Genomic DNA, 16,135 nt, shown 5'->3' with positions numbered 1-16,135 from the left:
TGAAAATGTCAACTGGCAATACATTTGCATTTAGAACAGTGACACATCGACAGCTTCATAGTTATGTAATGCATTGAGCAGTACAGAGTTAGAAGGCCAGCAGTTCAATCAACCTTCAGTCCAGGGACGGATCTAGACCAAGTTTCGCCTGGGGCAAGGTCAGATTTTGGCGCCTAAAGGTCAGGTTTTGGCGCCTAAACTGCCATTCATTTTGCCGCCTTTTTAAGAATTCAACAAACTGCGCCTGGGGCAAGAGACCTGCTTGCCCCCCCCCCCCCCAGATCAGTCCCTGCTTCAGTCAGATATTTGCTGAAGTATGATCGGGAATGAGTTATGGACTCTAGCATATCACTTGCCCAACAAAGTCAAGAGGTAAGGATCACAACCACTACAATCCATATACATTATACAGATACTGAAGAGTGCTGATTCAGTGTGGAACAGCTGACATCCTCTCTGCCCCCTCACCTCTTACATCCTCTGTATTGTGAGTGACCAGCTCCTATAGTTTACAGGTGCCTATTAACAGTACAATATTTTCTTCAGAGACATTCAAATTTGTGGGATTGTAAGTAATCTGAAGGTAATGATCGATGGTTCACATAAACGATACGTAAATTATGGCACTTTCTCTTTTCAGATACGATCATAAAATCCAACATTCCGATCAACACAATTCTGTATTCCAATCGACCATAGAATCGTTTCATGTCAATTTTCTCCACATGTTGTGTTTTTATGTACATTTCGATCATACAAATCTGATCTGATGACATGCAGCAGAAGTAACGGCACGCTATCACATGACGTGTGCACTATTTCAGCTTGCTTCAGCTTGATTAGTCTATGGATGATTTTGATTCTGTGAGTAACCGATTATTTGCAGAATCGGCTAACTACTGACTTACAGTGCGTTGCAAAAGTATTCACCCTCCTTGGCATTTTTTCATGTTTTGTTGCCTCACAACCTGAAAATAAAATGGATTGTTTGCACCATTTCATTGACAGAACATGCTTACAACTTAAAAAAATGCATTATTTGGTTTACCGTGAAGCAAACAACAGATAGGACAAAACAATTGAAAAACTTCATCACCCTCCTAAAGTGAGTACTTTGTGGGGCTACCTTTTGCAGCAATGGGCAGCACGGTGGCGTAGTGGTTAGCGCTCTTGCCTTGCATCACTGGGTCCCTGGTTCAAATCCCAGCCAGGTCAACATCTGCAAGGAGTTTGTATGTTCTCCCCGTGTCTATGTGGGTTTCCTCCGGGCACTCTGGTTTCCTCCCACACCCCAAAAACATAAAGATAAGGTAATTGGCTTCCCCCTGAAATTGGCCCTAGACCACAATACATACACTACACAATATATACATATGACTATGGTAGGGACTAGATTGTGAGCTCTTTCAAGGGACAGTTAGTGATAAGTCAATATATACTCTATACAGCGCTGCGGAAGATGTTGGCGCTATAAAAATACTAAATAATAATAATAACAGTTGCAAGTGACTTTGGATATGTTTCTATGAGCTTGCTGCATTTTGCCACTGGGGTGTTTGCCCATTCCTCAAGGTAAAACTGCTCCAGCTCCTTCATGTTGGGTGGTTTTCACGTGTAAACAACTATCTTCAAGTCTAACCACAGATTCTCTATTGGATTGAGGTCTGGACTTTTACTAGGCCATTCCAATGCATTTAAATGTTTTCATTTAAACCACTCAAGTGTTGCTTTAGCAATGTTTCAGGTCATTGTCCTGCTGGAAAGTGATCCTCTGTACCAGTCTCAAATCACTGGCAGACTGACAAAGGTTTTGTTCAAGAATATCCCTGTATTTAGCAACATCCATCTTTCCCATGACTCAGACCAGTTTCCCAGTCCCTGCTGCTGAAAAACATCTTCATACTGCCACCAGGTTTCACTGTAGCGATGATCTACTTCGGTTGATGGGATGTGTTGGATTTGCACCTTGGTGGCTAAAAATACATACATAGCATTTTCCTTGGTGGCCAAAAAGTTACATTTTAAGGACCCCATACACTGGTCGATTTCACCCATTGATGGATTGGAAATTGATTCTTTCAAATCAGCAAATCGATCGATTTTTCAGCCAATTTCGATCGATTTGATCTGACAGGATGGAAAATCTAGGTCGATCTGCTGCCAGCCCGGGACCCCCCAAAGCACTGGAAGGGCCGCATTTGCTGGCTGTGGGCCTGTGGCTCACTAACCAGCACACCACATTCCAGCACTGAGAGAAGAGTGACATCAGCGCTTGAACGTGGGGAGCAGATGAGTAAGCCCGCCTGGGGCTGCGGCACCACCTGTATCTGGCTACAGGCTACCTATTCTGGGCCACCACCTATACCTAGCTACCTAAACTGGGGCACCACCTATACCTGGCTACCTATACTAAGGCACCACCAATACTTGTCTACTTATACTGGGGCGCTTAGCTTGCTACCTATACTGGGGACACCTGTACCTAGCTAGGACAGGGGGATGAGCTGAGACAGAAGGGGACAAGAGGTAACACGGGGATAAAAGAGGAACAGGGGGAACAGGGGTGGACAAAAGAGGCACAGGAAGAAAAGAGATGAGATGGGAGCATGAGGTAAAACAGAGGGACACAATAGAGGCACAAACTGAGGTGAGACAGAGGGGGACCAAAGAGGCACAGGAAGAAAAGAGGGGGACAAAAGAGAACAAATAAAAGATAAGAACGGACCTACAAGTGCGTATCTCATTTGTTAACCGGGGACTACCTGTATTATGCTAGTATTTGGCTCCACCCACAACATGCCATGGTCCCGCCCACTGTTTGCTGCATCATGCTGTGCATGCCACTTTCTTCAGTGTCTGAGCCCATGGGCGCACGGAAGGGGGTGTTCCGGGTGTCTGAAACACCCCCCTGCACCGAGACCGGAAGTGGGGTGTGTGCGGCGAGGGTCTATATTAGCAGGCCTCACGCTGCGGGGGGCCTCGCTTGCGGGTGGCGGTGGGCAGCGGGCGTACGGGCACCAGGCAGAGCTGCGGTGAGAGAAGCTTTCCACTTACGGAGCCTGGATCCTGCGCAGCTTCTATCTACGTCCTGTCCCGGCGTCTGTCGCTATGGTAACAGCGCCCACTGTGATGACGTACCGCATGTCATCACAGGGGGAGCTCTTACCGATGCGACGCGCGCCGGGAGAGGCTGAAAATAGAAGCTGCGTGCAGGATGAAGGCAGGTAAGTGGAATCTCCTCTCTCCCCGCAGCTCTCCCCGCTCCCTCCGCCTAACCTAACTTATACTGGGGAGCATATACCTGTCTAACTTATACTGGGGGGGGGGGGGGCATATACCTGTCTAACTTATACTGGGGGGGCATATACCTGTCTAACTTATACTGGGGGGGGGCATATACCTGTCTAACTTATACTGGGGGGCATATACCTGTCTAACTTATACTGGGGGGCATGTCTAACTTATACTGGGGGGGCATATACCTGTCTAACTTATACTGGGGGCATATACCTGTCTAACTTATACTGGGGGGCATATGCCTGTCTAACTTATACTGGGGGGCATATACCTGTCTAACTTATACTGGGGGGCATATACCTGTCTAACTTATACTGGGGGGCATATACCTGTCTAACTTATACTGGGGGGCATATACCTGTCTAACTTATGCTGGGGGGCATATGCCTGTCTAACTTATACTGGGGGGCATATGCCTGTCTAACTTATACTGGGGGACATATGCCTGTCTAACTTATACTGGGGGACATATGCCTGTCTAACTTATACTGGGGGACATATGCCTGTCTAACTTATACTGGGGGGCATATGCCTGTCTAACTTATACTGGGGGACATATGCCTGTCTAACTTATACTGGGGGACATATGCCTGTCTAACTTATACTGGGGGGCATATACCTGTCTAACTTATACTGGGGGGCATATACCTGTCTAACTTATACTGGGGGGCATATACCTGTCTAACTTATACTGGGGGGCATATGCCTGTCTAACTTATACTGGGGGGCATATGCCTGTCTAACTTATACTGGGGGACATATGCCTGTCTAACTTATACTGGGGGACATATGCCTGTCTAACTTATACTGGGGGACATATGCCTATCTAACTTATACTGGGGGACATATGCCTATCTAACTTATACTGGGGGACATATACCTATCTAACCTATACTGGGCATATACCTATCTAACCTATACTGTGGGACATATACCTATGTAATCTATACTGGAGGCATATACCCATCTAACCTATACTGGGGGACATATACCTATCTAATCTATACTGGAGGCATATACCCATCTAACCTATACTGGGGGACATATACCTATCTAATCTATACTGGAGGCATATACCCATCTAACCTATACTGGGGGACATATAACTATCTAACCTATACTGGAGGCATATACCCATCTAACCTATACTGGGGGACATATAACTATCTAATCTATACTGGAGGCATATACCTATCTAATCTATACTGGGGCATATACCTATCTAGTCTATACTGGAGGCATATACCTATCTAATCTATACTGGGGCATATACCTATCTAATCTATACTGGGGCATATACCTATCTAATCTATACTGGAGGCATATACCTATCTAACCTATACTGGGGGCATATACCTATCTAATCTATACTGGGGCATATACCTATCTAACCTATACTGTGGGACATATACCTATGTAATCTATACTGGAGGCATATACCCATCTAACCTATACTGGGGGACATATACCTATCTAATCTATACTGGAGGCATATACCCATCTAACCTATACTGGGGGACATATACCTATCTAATCTATACTGGAGGCATATACCCATCTAACCTATACTGGGGGACATATAACTATCTAACCTATACTGGAGGCATATACCCATCTAACCTATACTGGGGGACATATAACTATCTAATCTATACTGGAGGCATATACCTATCTAATCTATACTGGGGCATATACCTATCTAGTCTATACTGGAGGCATATACCTATCTAATCTATACTGGGGCATATACCTATCTAATCTATACTGGGGCATATACCTATCTAATCTATACTGGAGGCATATACCTATCTAACCTATACTGGGGGCATATACCTATCTAATCTATACTGGGGCATATACCTATCTAACCTATACTGGGGGCATATACCTATCTAATCTATACTGGGGCATATACCTATCTAACCTATACTGTGGACATATACCTATCTAACCTATACTGGGGGCAACTATATGGGCTACCTATACTGGGGGAAAAACAAAAGTTTGCTTTCCTAAAACAGAAAGAATTTGCGATAATTCAGGTTGGAGTGAGCTTGAGATGTCTCCCAGAGCAACACTGCTGAATATATGCAAATTAACCATTGTACCCTTAGAAGCTAAACACACCTCCAGAACCGCTGGAATGCAATGATGTGTCAGCTTGTTAATTTGTACAGAGGGGGGGGGGGGGGGGACCTATAGCTGGCTACCTATACTGCGGGCACCTATACCTTTCTCCACGTTGGGGGCGCATTTTATGCCCTCGCCCTGGGTGCAATTTAGCCTAGAAACTGCTAGTATTGGGCTCCACCCACACCATGTTTTGGCTACGCCCACACGCCGCTTTCAGGAATCCCCCCCCTGGGAAATCCTGGATTTGCCCCTGGAGCCCAGGGCCGGCCCGCTCATGAGGCGGGGTGAAACTTTTGCCTCAGGCGGCAAATTTCCAGGGGCGGCACCCGCCCGTCCGTGGGTGCGGGGAGCCGGCCCGCCGAGCTGGAGGGGTAGCTGGCAGGACGGGGGTATTGGGCCAGCGGCGGGGAGGGGGGTCGGACCCCCCCTCCCTCGCCTGGGTCCCCCGTCCTCCGCTCCCCTCCAGCCTAAATAGACGCAGCCGTATGTGTAAGAGGCACAGGCGGGGAGGACACTCACCTCTTCCTCGCTCCAGCGTGCGCTCCACTGACATCACTTCCTGCAACGCTGCAGGAAGTGATGTCAGTGGAGCGCATGCTGGGAAGAGGTGAGTGTCCTCCCCGCCCGTGCCTCTTACACATACGGCTGCGTCTATTTAGGCTGGAGGGGAGCGGAGGACGGGGGACCCAGGCGAGGGAGGGGGGGTGTCCGACCCCCCTCCCCGGAGCTGGCCCAATACCCCCATCCTGCCAGCTACCCCTCCAGCTCGGCGGCCCCCCAGAGCGCGCCCCCAGAGCGTCTAGGGCCGGCCCTGCTGGAGCCATGCACATTTTTTGCCGCAACGCACTTCGGGGGGGGGGGGGGGGTGGCTAGTGGGCGGGCACTGCAACCAGTGGGTGGGCCCAGGGAGGGGGGGGACCAGGCCTGATGATGTGTGCGGGGCCCCAAAATTTCTGATGGCAGCCCTGGGCAAGGGAGACTTGGGCGCAGGATACAGCCGGTATATGGCTAATCTTGCTGTTGCACAAGTCCCGGCGTGTTAAATACTATTCCCCCTCCAGCCCGCCATGGATGGTGCGGAATGAAATAATTCGGCTTCCATCAATTTTGTTTTAAAAGTAACTTCAGCTCCGTCTCCTGACGCCGCCGAGGTTACTCCCAGTGCACTGCTATAGCCGTAATTCCTATTACAGTCTATGGTGGCGCCGGCTGCGCCCAAGTCTCCTGCGCTGGATTCAGCGCGTTTGGTCCCTGCCCATCTTCCTCCTCCTCCCTGTATAGTGTATGTATCCAGTAAGAGCAATCAGAAAGCTGTGGTCTGTCCTTGTCCGTTTTCCTCCTCCTTCCCCCGTGTAGTGTGTGTCTCCAGTAGAGGTCAGAGAGCGGCGGGCTGTCCCTGTCCGTCACCCTCCTCCTCCTCCCCCGTGTAGTGTGTGAAGAGCGTGTCTCCAGTAGCAGAGAGCTGCGGGCAGGCGCTGCTAGGAAGGGGAGTGCACTGTGCTGGCTGCAGCCTTCCTCCCTCTCTCTCTCTGCCTATTTTAGTCACATCTCCCGGCCACACATCAGCTCCCGACTGACAAACTTTTCCCATCTGCAGAGCCAGGTAAGAGCGCAGCGGAGGGGACAGCGGGCTCCGGTCACACATGCTGGCATCACATCAATAAACTTCCTATCACAGTGATTAGGTCACTGGTCAGGCAGTCGCTCTGCTTATAGTTATTTGCGGGGTGTGAGGTTGCTGCTTGCTGCGCGCTTGTAGTATTCCTTGCATAGGACGTGCAATTCTATCTCTTGTGGGCATGTAAATCCCTGTAGGGTTTCTTGTGTTTGTGCAGGATGAAGCGATTGAGAGCCGCAGGTTAGAAATAGTGTGTTTATATTGTCACAGTGTGCAGCTGTCCAGCTCTCCAGTCACAGAGGAGCCGCACTTGGAGGTTACAGGGACAAGTGACACACAGTGACAGCAGTGGGAGGTGTATTGTGGAGTCCCCTCCAGAAGCTGCCAGTGACACCAGAGAGTCTGTTGGGTTTTCTGAATATTTCATGAGGTTTGTTAGAGGTTCTGTAAACTTGTGTGTATGATGAGAGGATACAAAGGTATCCATAAACAACATGCATCACACTGGGAATTCATACAGACATAGCATCTGCTATAGCTGCTTTGCTCAGTGCTCTTGTCTGTTTATCAACATTGGGTGCTTTAACCACTTAAGGACCAGGGGTGTTTGGGAAGATCTGTGCTGCGTGGGCTATTCAGCCCACAGCACAGATCGTGTGGCAGCTGGGGCGACCAGACTTCCCCCCTTTTTTCCCCACTAGGGGGATGTCCTGCCGGGGGGGTCTGATCGCCACCGGCTAGTTGGGATTAGCGGGGGGGGGGGGGGGGCCTTCTCGAAGCCCCCCTCCGCAGTGTTCTCGGCGCTTCCTCCTCTTACCTCCCTCCCCTCCATGATCAAAGCTGCGCAGGACGGATATCCGTCCTGCGCATTGAAGGATAGGCTTCAGCCTATCATATGCCGGCAATCCCCGGCCAATCAGAGGCAGCGCCGTATGATGTAAACAGCGGGGATTTCTTCCCCGCGTGTTTACATTAGGCGTGCGAGCCGCAATCGGCGGCTCGCACACTGTTCACGGAGACACCCTCCGTGAACTTACATGGAAAGGCCGCTCGAACGAGCGGCCATTTCCATGTAATAACCACTTAAACCCGCCGCCGCCTATCGGCGTTAGGCGGTCCTTAAGTGGTTAAATTTGCATGCAGAATTAGCCATCTATGGAGGCCCTGAGATACCCTACTCGGAAGGCCCTGAGACAAGGGCGTAGCAATAGCCATAGCATCTGCTATGGGGCCCTGGATCAGTGGGGGCCCACGTGCTACTTGATTTATTCACCATATGAACTTGTATAAGTGCTCATGGACTATATGCAGTGTAGATCACACTAGAATTTATATTGCCCAATTAACTCATATCCATAGGGTAGGTGCAGGTGCCATAGGGTCCTCAGTGCCTCCATCTGAGGGCTCTAAGAAAGTTTTGCTATGGGGCCCTGTGATCTCTAACTACGCCACTGCCATGAGATACCCCATACGTTCACAACCAGGGCCGGATTTGTACTTTTTACCGCCCAAGGACACTGTCGCCAGCTGCCCTCCTTCAGTATAGGTAGCGAGAGGACCCATACCACCTTCGCTCCAGTATAGGTAACCAGATGACCCCTCTCTCTAGTATAGGTAGCCTGTAGCCAGATGACCCCTTTTCCTCCAGTATAGGTAGCCAGATGACTCCCTTAATCCCTCCCCCCCCCCCCCCCCTTTCAGTATATGTAGCCAGTTTTCCTTTACACTGCAGCAGCCATCAATGTCACTCATTTCTCCACTTGTCTCCAGTGCAGAAACTTCCTCTTCCTTTCCATCTCCAATGCTGCCCAAGTCCATAGCCGCCACTATGCAAATGTGCACAGAGGGCAAGGTGAGTGCTGCACAGGCGGCTAGCAGCAGAATACCGTGGTCAGGCACTCATCTAATCTCCCTGCATTGCAGCATTTGCAAGCTTGCAAATGCACCAGGTTATCTGCTGCTTTGGTGCCCTTGCTCCTGTGGTGCCCTAGGCCATGGCCTAAATCCAGCCCTGTTCACAACGTTGCATTGCTTTGCAGCATAACGGCTGCTTTGTAAAACGGCTTGGTGCACTGGAACCAGTGCTGCTGTTAAGGAGCTATGGGCCCTGGTGTGAGTTTTACATGCCCCCCACCCCAGCACTCTATACATAACAATTGATACGGCACACCAAAACCTGCCAAGGACAACCACAGTGTCAGAGGTGCAGAAGGGGATGGGGAACAGCTTGTTAATGATTATTATTGTTCAAAGCATTTATAGAAGTGATCTTTACAAGCACAGGACCAATAAAGAGCTAATACTGCAGTTGAGGCAGGGCCCTATGTGGCTCCTCTGGCCCAAGGGCCCTGGTGTAGTCGAGACCTCTGCAACCCCTATTGCTATGCCACTGACTGCAATGCACTTTCTATAGCAGTGCAGCGGGTGTGTTGCAGCATAAGGGTGTACCGCGTCGTAGTGTGTTACTGCACAACGCTCACATTAACAGTAAAAGTGAACCATACTTTTCATTGACTGTATGCTTCACTATATCCAACACAACACCTGGGTAACGTGCAGAGTCCTGTTACGTTCCTGTAAGGCCCAGTGCACACCAAAAACCTCTAGCAGATCCGCAAAACGCTAGAGGTTTTTGAAGCAGATTTTCAGAGCGATTCTAGGCATGTTTAGGGCCCTTTTCTACTAGCAATCTCTAGCGTTCGCGCTAAATGCTAGCGATTGCGATTCAGCAAAGATCCAAATTTTCCCGGCAATTGCGATCGCGATTTTGCTATGCAATGCACTGCATAGCAAAATTGTGGCAGAAAGTAAAAAACGAATCGCAGTGGTGGAAATTACCTATTGCGATTCCTATGTTATTAGGCAAACTGTAGCGATTTAAAAATCACTAGCGATTTGCGATTCAGCATCGTAATCACCGCTAGTGGAAAAGGGCCCTTAGAGAGATTTTCTAAACATGCCTAGCGGTTTTTGGAGTGTTTTTGTGTAGCAGATTACAAGTATTGTTACAGTAAAGCTGTTACTGAACAGCTTCTGTAAGAAAAACGCTTGGAAAACCGCTCTGATCTAGCGTTTTTCAGAACGGTTTTGCACTTTCCTATATTTAACATTGAGGCAGAAACGCCTCAGAAATCTAAAAAATGCTGCAGGACTGGAGTTTGCGTTTGTGGAAAAAACAAACCTCTTTGGTGTGCACCATCCCATTCACTTTCATTAGCCAAGCGTTTTTCACCTTGCAAGCGTTTTAAAAAACTCTTCAGAACTGCTCTGGTGTGCACCAGCCCTTACAGGGTATGCAGTGCAGTGGCCACTGTGAATGTAGCCTACTGCTTATCTGGAATCTTATGGCAGCAAGGCAAATGGTCAGATATTAGAATTAGGCTTGAGAGGCTTGCTGTTCCTACAGTGTCCTTCTGGAATATTTGTGACTTTCTTGGATGAGGTATTGGAGTGAGGCCTTGTTCACATTACAAATTGCCAGCGCTATCGCAAGCACTGAGCAATTTGCTTAGTGATTTTAAAAGCGCTTTTGCCTGCGCTTTGCACTTTAAAAAGCGCTTCTCTAAGCGCTTTTGTGGAGAGATGATTTTTTTACACTTTATGACGTCAGTCAGGAAGTGAACTCTTTGACCCGGAAATGAATAAATACAATGTATTTATTTATAAAATTGCTCGGGAAATCACTATTTAAAACTCTTTTTCATGCGCTTTGCGATTTCCCTATACTTTTTGTTGAACACAAACGCTCAGAAAATGGTGCAGGAGCCGAGTTTGCGAATCAATAGTAAGCGGAGTACTCAAGTATGAACACTCTCATAGGAAATCATTGCACAAGCGCTTTTAGAGCGATTTAAACAAATCGCCAGCGCTTAAAAAACACTGAAAACACAAAGTGTGAACAAGCCCTAAAGGGGAGGACAGACATTATAGTTTTATGGCAGAAGTGATAGGTTGAAACTGACAGCACAGCCTTCTTAAAGTGGACCTGAACTCTTGCACCAGACAGAAGGAAAACCGAGAAATGCAACCTGTATGTATTTAGAGAGTTTAGCCTGTCTAATCCGCCTCATCTGTGACTAAGTAAAAGTTGTAATTTGATCCCTCAGCTGTGTCAGCTGACTGCCATGGCAGAGAGGCTAATTGGTAAACACAGGATGTTAACAATATGTCTGCTTCCATGAAAGAAGGAAGTAGACAAACTGCAAATTTATTGCAGGATTTGTATCAGTGTTGCCAACTCATCCCTTTAATTACTGACACATCTAAGTTATAAAGGTTCTGGGGCTATTTGCACATAATCAGTGCCTTAACTGCATCTACCTAGCCACAAAACCTGTATAATTCATGTGCCAGTAATTAAAGGGATGAGTTGGCAACACTGATTTGTATCAGCTGTGACAAATGTTTTTCTTTAAGGCTGCTTTCCCACCAAGACGTTGCGTTTTAGGGGACGTTATGGTCACATAACGTGCCCCTAACGCAACGCATGGTGGTGTTGAATTTGGATATCAGATTGAGCTGCGTTATGCAGCTCTCAAAGCAGCCGCTCCAGGTTAGTGATAGGAAGTCCGGATCTTTTTAAGGATTTGGATCATTTGAATCGGATCATTGAAAAGATCCGGATCTTTAAACCGAATCATTTGAATCATTTTACAAGGGAAGCAGACTGGGTGAAATGACTAGCAGGACAGGACTTTCCCTGCAGGTGGAGGACGTGTTTTTCTGAGCTCCTGAAGTTCCAGGAGGGGTCCCATCAGGCTTGTTTCCAGACTGACTTGGAGGCTTCTTTTCTGGACACTTTTTGACCTGAAGTCCCTGCTCTGGGCCTTTGCCGGGCAGGGGCTTTCCTACACTAACTGGCCGCTCCAGGCATGGAGCGGCCAGCTCATACCCCCTACCTCTACCACTTACCGGGGGGATGATGGTGGCTCCTCTTCGGATGGTTTGCCGGTTGACAACGTCCTTGGTTGGCTGTGCGCTGTAAAAAATTGCGAAGACACGCTTAAGCAATTAAAATGGATTTTTGCTAAAGCCAAACACAGATATGGAGTGAGTTGGAAGCCTGAGTACCTCCACACCAACAAGGAGCTAGCTGGGCTGAGAAAGGGGATCCGAGCCCAGAAGGCGAAGCTTGCTGAGCTGGAAAAGGTTGGAGGGCCCTTTGCAGAGCGGCTGGGGCATGAGAAGCGTTTTAAAAATATGCTCCAGCCAGAAGCTGATATTGACAGTGAGGAGGAGGTGGAAGATGTGGAATGTATGATTGTGGAGAAAGGCAGCACCCCTTGTGATGCCCCCCTGGGGGTGAAACCGGAGGATCCTCAAGACACCCCTACCCAAACCCCAATTCCCCTGGGGCAAAGTGAGGTCGCTGAGGGTGCCCAGGAGACTGGAGGAGCAGGCCTACTGGATGCCATCAGGGTGCTGGAAGGTGAGGGGGTGCCGGTAGAGTCAGTACCCGACTCTGTGGTGGGTGCCCGGGGGAGTGTTGATGGTGCCTGCGCTGCTGCTCCTGCTGCTGGGGGTCCCGGCAGCATGCCTGCTGTGGGGGCCTCTGGTGACGGTGGGGGTGTGGGTGCTGTCGGCACTCAGGCTGTAATGGCCGTGCCCCTCTCTGGCTTGTCTGGAGAGAGGGAGATTAGCGGGGCTGTAGTGGCCCCCTCGGGTGTCCGCACAAAGTTGCCCCCCGATGGAGTGCTGGGTGGTACTGGGGGACCCTTACCTGGGGCCTTGGTGGTGCCTGGTACGAGATTGGGGAGTGATAAGTGCACCCAGAGTCCTGGGGAAAGCCTGCCATTGCAAGGCCGCATGGAGCAAGATGGAGCTGAGGAAAACATCCCACAAGGGGGAGCGGCTATGCAAGGGGAAGTGCAGCTTGGACCTGCTAGCCTCGCTGAGAGTGGGGAGGAGTACAAAGAACTTGAGCAATTGGCCCAGGAACTCTGCCCTGAAGCAGAATCCACAGGAGACAATTCTGGTGATGTTAACCAGGGACCCCTGGTGGATGGCAGCGGAACTGTTCGCTTCAAGGATGGTGAGGACAGCTTTTCTTTACTTCCTAGGAAGAAAAGGGGAAAGAAAGGAAGAAATAAAGTTAGTAAGGCGGTGAAGCTGGCTATTGGAGGCAGAAGTGATGCCGCCAGCCAGTTGGTAGTTGAAGAAACTGACTTATCCTCCATGGAGGAGGAAGAACTGGAAAGTGATGGGGGTGTGGGAGAAATGTCTGAGCCTTTTAATGCTGGGGGGCAGGCGGGGGTGGGTCCCAATAAAAGGGATAAGAAAGCTTTCTTCCAAGAACAAGAAGGTGGTGATGTATTGGTATTGCAGGGGGAAGAAAAAGCCAGGAGCAGAAGGGTACATACAAGCTCTTTAGATATTCTTTTTGAAAGAAATTTGTTTTCCTTTTCCGACTCAGAGAGTGATCTGAGTGGCGAGGAAAGGAAGAAAAAGAAAAAGAAAAAAGGGGGAAAAAAAAACATCTAGAGCCTCCACCTGTGGTCAAGAGTGACTTAGTCACGGAATTCAAAACAATGGACTTGACCTTCAGGTTAGAAAAGAGTAGATTAATTGTGATTCATGAATACATTAATGAGGCGGTGATTCAAGCGGTGGAACCGGGGGGCAATTACTCAGGCTTGTATCTGGTGGGCATGGGTGACCCCAATTGTGGCTTCCAAATGGAGTTTAGGGCCGAAGGGAAGAGGATGTTGGTGGAAAATGAACTGATCAAGAGATTTGACTTTCAGGGCAAACAAATATCCATGGCAACCATTTTTGGGTTGGGCCCTAATGCCCCCAGATACAAGCCTCCTCTTCCCCCTGCTTCCACCGTTGATGCTGTTGAAGTTCCCAATGGGGGAGATGATGCGGTCAGTAATGATCAGGGTGTCCCTAATGAGAAGACTGGAGTTGGTGCCAGTGGGGGTGCTGTTGAGCCGGAGGTGCCAGAGTTGGAGAGCGTGACGAGAGTGGGTTTTCCTGCCCTGGGACCGGCTGCTAACCCTGGGGCCCTCGTTCCTCTGGCAGCTTCGGCTCGGACTGCTCCCCCAGCCCAGCCTATGTCGTATTCCAGGGCAGCTAGAAGCTCGAATTCTGGGAGAAGAGTCTTGGCTCCCCTGGAGACAGGATCAGAGGCTCACTCCCCAGGTCGGCGAAATGTGGTGCGTTTAAAATGGGAACATACTTCTGCAATCCCTAACAAGAGGGAGTTTGTTAAATATCTGTTAGACCTGGGGATTAAGCCATGCGACTTGTTTGCGATCCTGGCTCCAGGGGACCCCCCTCAGTACTACGATGTGAGCTTTCTCTCACAACATGAGATGGAGGCGTTTCTGGAGGAGAGGTTGAGGGAGTCTGTCAATAATCAGTGGCATGGCTTCACGGTGCTCCCTCTCTCCAGACAGTCCCTAGAGAGAAAGGCTCACATCGTGGTGCAGAATGAGAGCATCCCGGTTCATGACCTGATGACCTGGGTCCAGCACTATGCTGATGTTATGTCCCCGCCACACCGAGTCCTGGACGACCTGGGGATTTGGTGGGGCGAATATGAGGTGGCGATAAAGCTCCATGTGAAGGAGGGGGTCGTCACCCATATTCCCCGCTCCGCCCTTATAGGATGTGATAAGATCATTACATATTACCCAGGTCAGCCCAGGACCTGTAATCGGTGTGGCAAGAGGGGACATCTTGCTAGTGGATGTCCCAACCCCAGGTGTAGTAGGTGCCAAGAGTTTGGGCACTCTGCCAGTTCGTGGAAAAGGATAAAGTGCAATTTTTGCTTTGAATTCGGACACCCCTATACAGAGTGCCCGGTCTCTTGGACTACTATGCCTGAGGATCTCAGAAAGGCCATGCTGGAGCGTATGGATGAGGAGGATCAGACTGTCTCTGTGTCTTCTCCTGTTGTTTCCGTCCAGCCTGTTCCAGCACCTAATGTTTCTGTGTCCTGTGACACCCCATCCTCTGTGGTCCCCCCCCCCCCTGGTTCTCCTCAGACCGGCATGGCCCCTGTAGGGCAGACTGGACGCAGGTCATCGGCTCACATCCGGGATGCTGCTCATGGGGGGAGAGACTCTTCTCCCAAACCGCAGCGACCTAGTCCCCAAACTAGGTCACAAAAGGGTCGTGGAAAAGGGGATGGTCCTGGATCATCCTCCTCTGCGCCCCCCAAAAATCTCCCATCCCCTGTTCCCTACCACTTTGAGCCCCCTCCATCCTCCCTCCCTCTTCCTGCCCTCCCTCCGCCTGCACTTCCCCCTCCTCCTGCCCTTCCTTCCTCTCCCTCCCCTCCTGACCCCCCTGTTAACCTCCCTCCTCCTACGGTCTTTGATCCTGATGCTCAGCTTTCCCTTCCTGCTGAGTCAGTTCCTCTCCCCTCTTCTCCTCCGTCTAAGGCGCGGCTCTCTGGTTTCACAGGTGTCTTCCTGGCGCCTCGGGGTAGGGAGCACCTGACGGAGGAGGAAAGGAGGTATTTGGAGGAGAGGCTCCGGAACAGGAAGAAGAGGAGGGGTGGCAAGGTCAAGAGATCCTCTTCTCTGGAGAAGAGAGAAGCAAAGCGGGAACAACTTGTTGTGAAAAGACAAGGGGTTAGGTTTTCAAATAGGTATGAGGTCCTGGCCTCTGGTCCCCTCTCATCCGAAGAGGAGGACATGGATTTAGAAGGGGCAGATACTGTCTGAGGGGGTAGTGTATTTTGTGTTCATGTCTTTTCTTTTCTTGTTGATGTTGTCCTTTGATTTCAGTTTATTGTCCACGTGTAAGGAAGTACAAAGGGAAGCCTAAATTATTCTGATGGCTGTTCCCCCACCACTCATGTTGGCGACAATCAATGTTGCCAGCATCAAAATTCCCAGAGCTCGAAAATTGGCTTTTTCGATTTTGGCTGGCCTTGAGGCTGATATTTTTTTCCTGCAGGAGACCAGGCTCACCTCTCTGGCTGACCTATGGTCGGCTGAGAGGGACTGGTTGGCCGGTCCGAGTTTTTGGTCTCTTGCGGGAGAGCCTGGTAGTGGTGTGGCGGTCCTTTTTAGGGCCGAGATGTTAACATGCCGGCGAGTAATCGAGGTGGAGATGGGTAGGTGCCTGGTCTTG

The 16,135-nt window shown here is 49.7% G+C and overlaps 1 protein-coding gene across 2 annotated transcripts in view; it reads left to right on the top strand.

The window, feature by feature from the left end:
- Positions 1 to 6,812: 6,812 nt before the first annotated feature.
- BVES (blood vessel epicardial substance) overlaps positions 6,813 to 16,135 on the top strand; it is a 128,209-nt gene continuing 118,886 nt past the window's right edge. The window contains exon 1 of one of the 2 annotated variants that reach the window (XM_068231231.1): positions 6,813 to 7,033. The gene's annotated coding sequence lies outside the window, so the exon portion shown is untranslated. The remainder of the gene's footprint in view (positions 7,034 to 16,135) is intronic. The other variant, XM_068231232.1, reaches the window with a different exon arrangement.

Source organism: Hyperolius riggenbachi, chromosome 4 (assembly GCF_040937935.1).
Source record: "Hyperolius riggenbachi isolate aHypRig1 chromosome 4, aHypRig1.pri, whole genome shotgun sequence".
NCBI classification, from domain to species: domain Eukaryota; kingdom Metazoa; phylum Chordata; class Amphibia; order Anura; family Hyperoliidae; genus Hyperolius; species Hyperolius riggenbachi.
The sequence above is the reverse complement of the archived record's forward strand: the minus strand, read 5'-3'. Positions and strand labels throughout refer to the sequence as shown.